We start from the raw sequence: 8262 nt of genomic DNA on the forward strand, positions 1-8262 counted from the left end.
CTCCAAGGGAGGCAATCACATATGCATTTATCTCAGTGAGCAGAGGGATGACTTTGAATAGAATGGGAGGCAGCTTTACTCTACGCAGTTCCCAGCTTGACTTTTCCCTTTAGCTTAGTGATTTTGGGGCAGCAAATTTATTTTCCTTTCACAGGTACCACAAAAAACTACAAGCAGAACTGCCATATGATCCAGCAGTTTCACTACTGAGCATTTATCCAAAGGAAAGGAAATCAGTATGGAAGAGACGTCTTCACTCTCATGTTTATTGCAGCACTATTCACAATAGCCAAGATAGTGAATCGACCCACATGTCCAACAGCAGATGAATGGGTAGAGAAAATGTGGTATAGGGCCAGGCACAGTGGTTCATACCTGTAATCCCAGCTCTTTGGGAGGCAGAAGCAGGAAGATCCCTTGAAGCTAAGAGTTTGAGACCAGACTAGGCGTGGTGGCTCATGCCTGCAATCCCAGTGATACAGCTCCCATGACTGGAGAAACACCAGGGTTCTTTCTCTCTCGCTGATTAGATAAACGACACGGGCATACGTGGAGTGGTTTTAAGAGGCAGAAAGTTTAATAGGCAAGAAAGAAGAAAGAAAGAAGAAAACGGCTCCCCCGTACAGAGGGAGCAGGGCTCCAAACGGACAAACCCCGTGTGCGCGGAAAGTAGTCCTTTATATTGGGAGGCTGGAGGAGGCAGTGTCTGATTTGCATAGGGACCAGGGGATTGGTTTGACCAGGTGTGTCATTCACATAGCGGGCGAAAAACCTGGTCCTCCTACCTTAGCCTTTTAATATGCAAATGCAGGTATCCTTGATGTCCTGCATTCTTAGAGCAATCTGGAGGTGGTCACGACACCTGGCACACGTTGGGACAAGGAGAAGAGGGCGGGAATCGCCACATTGGATGGACCTAGTTTCTGACAGCCTGTATTTGCATATCAAAGCTTGCCAGCCTGCTTTTCTGTTAGAAAATAAATGTTGCCGCCGGGCCCGGTGGCTCACGCCTGTAATCCCAAAGCTCTGGGAAGCCGAGGCGGACGGGGCGGATCACGAGGTCAGGAGTTTGAGACCAGCCTGGCCAACATGGTGAAACCCTGTCTGTACTTAAAATACAAAAAATTAGCCGGCCTGGTGGCAGGCGCCTGTAATCCCAGCTACACGGGAGGTTGAGGCAGGAGGGAGAATCGCTTGAACCCGGGATGTGGAGACCGCACCACTGCACTCCAGCCTGGGTGACTGAGTGAGTCTCAAAAAAACCCTGAAATGTTTGGGGCGGGGGGGTGCTTTTATTAAAAGAAAAAGCCTCCAACCTGGCTAACATGGTGAAACCCCGTCTCTACTAAAAATACAAAAAAAAAAAAAAAAAAAAAAAATAGCCGGGCGCGGTGGCTGGTGCCTGTACTTCCAGCTACTTGGGAGGCTGAGGCAGGAGAATGGCGTGAACTCGGGAGGCGGAGCTTGCAGTGAGCCGAGGTTGCGCCACTGCACTCCAGCCTGGGCGAGAGTGAGGCTCTGTCTCAAAAAACAAAAACAAAACAAAAAAAAGAATAAGCCTTACTGAGGACTCCTTACCCTTACTGTCTGCCTAAAATAGTTTCTTAATAACTCCTATATTACCAGCACTTTGCGAGGCCGAGATAGGCGGATCACCTGAGGTCAGGAGTTTGAGACCAGCCTGGTCAACATGGTGAAACTCCGTCTCTACTAAAAATACAAAAATTAGCCTGGCGTGGTGGCAGACGCCTGTAATCCCAGCTACTCAGGAGGCTGGGGCAGGAGAATCTCTTGAACCCAGGAGGCAGAGGCTGCAGTGACCCGAAATCACTCCACTGCACTCCAGCCTGGTCGACAGAGCCAGACTCTGTTTCAAATAAAAATAAAAATAAAAGTTTAAGACCAGCCTGTGCAACGTGTCCCATCTGTACAAAAAATAAAAAATAAATTAAAAAAAATAAGAAGCTCCCTTCCGACCGTGGCGCAGACGCCCTGGCAGCCCGCCCCTTTCCCACACCGCCTCCCAGGCACACGCCGCACCTGTCAGCCCTCTGAGCTCCGAGGTGCGGTGCAGGCTGAGCCGCTGCCTGAGCCGCTGCTCCACGTCCTGGGCCTTAGCTTCCCGCTGCAGACCTGCCGGCCGATTCTTCGCTGCCCTCCCCGTCTCATGAAGCCGCTGGTCGTGTTTGTCCACGGCGGTCCCGGCGCGCTGGCATCCTTGAGAAAGATGGCTACACACACCTTTCTGCAGGAGAGTTGCTTCATGATGAAAGGAAGAGCCCAGATTCACAGTATGGTGAACTCACTGAAAATTACATTAAAGAAGGAAACATGGGACCAATGGAGATAACCGTCAGTTTATTAAAGAGGGAAATGGATCAGACAATGGCTGTCAATGCTCAAAAGAGTACATCTTTGATCGATGGATGGGTTTCCAAGAAATCAAGACAACCTTCAAGGTTGGAACAATGGACCGGGCGCAGTGGCTCAGGCCTGTAATCCCAGCACTTTGGGAGGCCAAGGGGGGTGGATCACCTCAGGTCAGGAGTTCACCACCAGCCTAGCCAACATGGTGAAACCCCGTCTCTACTAAAAATACAAAAAATTAGCCAGGCGTGGTGGGGCGCGCCTGTAATCCCAACTACTCGGGAGGCTGAGGCAGGAGAATCTCTTGAACCCGGGAGGTGGTCGTTGCAGCGAGCCAAGATCATGCCACTGCACTCCAGCCTGGGTAACAAGAGTGAGGCTCCGTCTCAAAAAAAAAAGAAAAGAAAAGAAAAAAAAGAAAAAAAAAGGTTGAATGGGAAGGCAGATAGATGTATCTTTCATTCTGTGTGTGTGTTTTTTTTTTTAACTGTAATAATAAGATCTGTATTGAATGATGTCCTGAGAGAGGAAAGAGTAGCGGTAGGAGTGATGACAACAGAGAGAGCTTGAGAAAGAGAATTGAGACCCATCTTCAGTCAACAAAGCCAATTATTGACTTATATAAAGAAATGGGGGAAAGTCAAGAAAATAAATGTTTCTCAATCTGTTGATTAAGTTTTTGAAGTTGTGAAGATTTTTGACAAGGAAAACTAATTTGAAACCTGAAAGCATCCTTGAAATCTTGCTTGAATATTGCTTTGATAGCTGCTATCGCGACCCCTTTTTAAGGCAATTTTAATCTTTCAAACTACATCTCAATTAGTGGCTGGAAAGTATAGGTAAGACAAATTAAGTTTTTTATGTACTTTTTTATCATCACAGGAGAGAATTAAGAGACATAACTTCATCTTAGTTATGGCGCTCACTAAACAAAGAAGCGTATCAAGCTATTTTTTTTTTATTCAAAAAGACTATCCCTTTCATAGTTTGTGCCTTCTATGAGCAAAACTTTTTCGTATGTGTGTATGTCCCTTTAGTAATTACAACATGTTAGGATTTAGGGATACCCACTTCCTCCTTTTCTTGCAAGTTTTAAATTTCCAACCTTAAGTGAATTTGTGGACCAGATTTCAAAGGAACTTTTTGTGGAGTCAGTTCTTGCACAATGTGTTTAGTAAACAAACTCAAAGTGGATTCTTAGCAGTGTTTTAATATATATCAAATAACTAACAATTTCCTATAGAAAAGTAAGAAAACATAGGCTTTGTTTTACTACAACTTGAACAATGTTGTATGACAGGGCATATTCTTTGCTTCCAAGGTTTGGGTTGGAGGCACTAAAGGTTCAGAGCCTGGCAGAACTGTCAGCTTTATTCTGACATAATCTAAGGGTATGGGGCAAGGATCACATCTAATACTTGTGTTCCTCATCCTCTATTATATGGTGTTATTCATGATTCAACTGATCTTAACAAAATTCCTAGCAGTGGAACCTTGAAATGCATGTGACTAGATTTATGCTAAAATGATTCAGTTAGCATTTTAGTAACACTTCAAATGATTTTTTGTTCATTTTCTAGACCAAATACAAGGTTAGGATTAATTAGAAGAAGCAATCTAGTTAAATTTCCCATTTGTATTTTATTTTCTTGAATACTTCTTTTTATAGTTGTTTAAAAAAATTTTTAAATCATTGCACTTTGGTCAGAAAAATAATAAATATATTTTATAAATGTTTGATTCCTTTCCTTGCTATTTGTATTCAGTAAATTATTGTTTTGGCATCATGTTGAAGCGCTGAAAGATGAATAATCTTTAAAAGGCTTAAAAAAAAAAAAAAGCCAGGTGTGGTGGCGTGCACTTATAGTTCCTAGCCTTGGGAGGCTGAGGAAGGAGGATCACTTGAGCCCAGAAGGCCAAGGCTGCAGTAAGTTATGATCATGCCACTGCACTCCAGCCTGGGCAACAGAGTGAGACCCTGTCTCAAAAAGAAAAAAAAAAGTGATTTGCAGCTGTAAAAACTGAAAAGATTTCAAATAGGAAGTAGAAAACTAACTTCACCCTCTCCAGGTAACCTGCGCCACCTCCAGGCACTTTTCCCTATAGTGGCTGCTGTAGCATGGCTTGTTCAGCTGTTCTTTCATGTCCTTCTGGTGTCCCTTCCTGCACTGCAGGGCAGGAAAGCTAAACACTAGAGTGGTAGACCTAGGTGTGATTGCTGATCACATGCACTGCCTAAAGCCTAATCTTCATGGAAGTAAGGGAGGGCAGTGGCATTTGTGGGAGGCATACTTTTTTTGTTTTGTTTTGGCTAGGGAAGACATAGGCAATACTTTTTTTTTTTTTTTTTAGAGACAGGGGTGTTGCCCAGGCTGGAGTGTAGTGCTATGATCATAGCTCACTGTAACCCCAAACTCCTAGGTTTAAGTGATCCTCCCACCTCAGCCTCCTGAGTAGCTGGGACTATATGGTGCACACCACCACACCCAGCTAATTTTTTTTTTTTTTTTTTTTTTTTGTAGAGACAAGGGTATCACTATGTTGTCCAGGCTGGTCTCAAACTCCTGGCCTCAAGCAACCCTCCTGCCTTGGCCTCCCAAAGTGCTAATATTACAGGTGTGAGCCACCACACCTGCCTACAGGCAATAGTTTTGCTGGAGTGCAGTGATGCAATCATAGCTCACTACAGCCTCAATCTCCCAGACTCAAACGATCTTCCCACCTCAACCTCCCAAGTAGCTTGGGACTACAGGTGCACCACCATGCTGGACTAATTTTTAAAAATTTTTTTGTAGAGACCAGGCCTTGCTATGTTGCCCAGGCTGGTCTTGAACTCCTGAGCTCAAGCGATCTTTCCACCTTGGCCTCCCAAAGTGCTGGGATTACATGTGTGAGCCACTGCACCTGGCAGGCAATAATCTTTCATGGCAGCTTCCTGAACCCGATATCACAGCTAAGGTGTGTGTTCCTGGGACTGCAGTGATGACTACCTACCTCCTCACTGCCTGATGGTGGCAGGGGTAGTAGCTCCCCTGGTAGCTCAGTTCTGCAGGGTTGTTTTGTTTTGTTTTTTAAGTCATTCCTGGAGGCTCAGTCTGGTTTCCACTCTTCCAGTCATTTCAACGTCTTCGTCAGCCCTCAATTATCTGTATTACATTCCTTTCTGCTTAAAATAAGTATGGTGGTATCTGTTATCCGCAACTGAGCTCTGATAAGGTACCTGACATAAGATAGGTATCACTAAACGTTTGTTGAATACATGAATGAATGATGAATGAATAGGTAAATGGAATGGAGACCACCAAGATGTATACAGTGAGTTGGACAGACGAACCTAGTGGACTCAACAGAATGGTAGAGCAATTGATGGATTGTAAGTGGACAATGAAACCAATTTGGTGCATCCTAATCAGCTTTTTTTTTTTTTTTTTTTTTTTTGAGACGGAATCTCACTCTGTCACCCAGGCTGGAGTGCAGTGGTGCGATCTCGGCTCACTGCAACCTCCACCTCCCAGGTTCAAGCAATTCTCCTGCCTCAGCCTCCAGAGTAGCTGGGGTTACAGGCACGTGCCACCAAACCCGGCTAATTTTTGTATTTTTAGTAGAGACGGGGTTTCATCATGTTGGTCAGGCTGGTCTGGAACTCCTGACCTCATGATCCGCCTGCCTCAGCCTCCCAAAGTGTTGGGATTACAGGCATGAACCACCATGCCCAGCTCCTAACCAGCACTTTTAAAAGATGAAATAGAAAAGAATAGAAAATCTCAGATAAGATCACATATGGTAAATGTAAGTATTGTTTTGTGAAACTTTAGTTCCATACACACACCTACACATTGTATATATGCACGAGCACACACATGTTTGCAGTGGTGATCATCAAACCAGCATAACACAGACACCAACTAATTGGAGCTACTAGTTGTCTGAATACCTGTGTGAAATGTACCTTTACCATGGGTTGTAGTCAAAAAAAGTGATGGAGATCCATTGCTCTGTAGAATGTAGCTTAGGCTTCTTGGGGGTGGTGGGGGGAACAAGTTTCCAAGGACCCTTCCTACAGTGTTACCCTTGGCTAAAGGATACTGTCCATGACTCCTTCCTGCCCCAGGGAGCTTTTCCTGAATCCAGGTATGTTTTTTTTTTTTTTCTTTTTGAGATGGAGTCTCGCTCTGTCGCCCAGGCTGGAGTGCAGTGGCGCGATCTCGGCTTACTGCAAGCTCCGCCTCCCGGGTTCACGCCATTCTCCTGCCCCAGCTTCCCGAGTAGCTGGGACTACAAGCGCCTGACACCACGCCTGGCTAGTTTTTTGTATTTTTAGTAGAGAAGGGGTTTCACCGTGTCAGCCAGGATGGTCTCGATCTCCTGACCTCATCATCTGCCCACCTTGGCCTCCCAAAGTGCTGGGATTACAGGCGTGAGCCACCGCGCCCGGCCCAGGTATGGTCTTAAGCAGAGCAATCCTCCGTGTATGGCAACTTGGGATGTTGTGGGCACCTATAATTCTGCCCACTCAGTATCCATGTCCTATTCCTCAGGAGACAGCAACCCCCTATCTCCCTGCCTTTGGGGAGCTGCCCTGTTCAGGTTCCATGAGGTTCTGGTCCCTAGTCCCCCTGGCCTTCTAGGATTTCTAGATGGGTGCTGAAGGGAGGTGCATAGAGCTGTGCACAGCTCCCTGCTGCCCCCCACAGAGAGCAGTCTTCCTCCCTGAGAGGAAATGAGGCTGCCTGAAGGCTGAAGCTGAAGAGAGAGACATCTGTCAGTGGTTCCTCTTTGGAGCCTTGAGGCCAGCCTGGTGACTGACCCAATACTGTTTCTTTTGCTTTTTATTGTTAAAATTACATACTTTGGCTTGAATTCTTTCACTTGCAGCTACAGGAGTTGTGATTCCCTCGTGGCTCCTTGAGGTAAGCAAGGGGCCCTCACTGCCAAGGCGACTAGGCACAAATGTGGCTCAGCCTCACCGAGTGGGAGAAGGAAGGGGCTCTAGAGCCAGCGAGTCTACACATGCACCCTACGCACAGGTGGTGTGGGCAGGGTGGCAGCACGGGGCATTCCCCTGCTATGTCCCCTCTGGAGACCTCTCTGTGCATGAACCTTTTGCCTGAACACAGAGGTTGTAGGGTGCCCTCCTTGGCCCATCTGAGGAAGGCCCCTGTCATAGGCTAAGCTGCTTGGAAAAGCTCAGTCCCCTCCCATGGGTGAAGGCAATGGGGCAGCACACCTGGCCGCCAGACACCACCGCCCACTCTGTCCTTCAGGCCAAAGCCCTAGGGTCAAAGGGCCAGCCCAGTCCAGGAGGAGGCGGCAGGTCAGCTCCCTCTTCTCCCTCCAGGCCTGTCTTTCTCCCAAGCTGAGCTGATAGCCTCTCAGCAGGGCCAGCCTGTCCCGGGAAGAAGTAAAATGAGAAGTGTGTGTTCTGAGCCCTGCCCCTGGTTCAGAGTATGTTGTGTGGGTGGGGTGACTAGAAGCTGGGAAAGAGCTGATCTCCCTTGGGCATGCTGGGCCTCTCCTTCTAGAGACCCTCCTGTCCTCACAGACAGAGCAGGGCAACCCCACCCTCACCCTGCACCCCTGGCTCAATGGCTCAGGTCCCCCTGCTCTGACTCTAGCATTGCCACCACCAGCCCAGCTTTCCACTGAGGAGCCACCTCAACAGGGGCTATTCTCACAGACCCTCAAGTTCCTTGGCACGCTGACCGCCCCATCTCCAATCTGTATCCCCAACAAGCAGACACCATCTCCTTGCTGTTCTACCCATAGCTACTCACTGTCACTTCCAAATCTTTGCCCACCCTGTACCCCTGGTTGGAAACCCTTAGTCTCTCTGCTTGCCAAATCCCAGTCCCCCTTCAAGGCTTAGCAAAACAGCGCGGCCCTCTCCTGCCAGGG

The 8262-nt window shown here is 47.2% G+C and overlaps 1 pseudogene; it reads left to right on the top strand.

Annotated features, from left to right (window-relative positions):
* Positions 1–338: 338 nt before the first annotated feature.
* LOC100968704 (UMP-CMP kinase-like) lies at positions 339–3081 on the top strand (annotated as a pseudogene).
* Positions 3082–8262: the final 5181 nt, after the last annotated feature.

Source organism: Pan paniscus, chromosome 5 (assembly GCF_029289425.2).
Source record: "Pan paniscus chromosome 5, NHGRI_mPanPan1-v2.0_pri, whole genome shotgun sequence".
Lineage (NCBI taxonomy): Eukaryota > Metazoa > Chordata > Mammalia > Primates > Hominidae > Pan > Pan paniscus.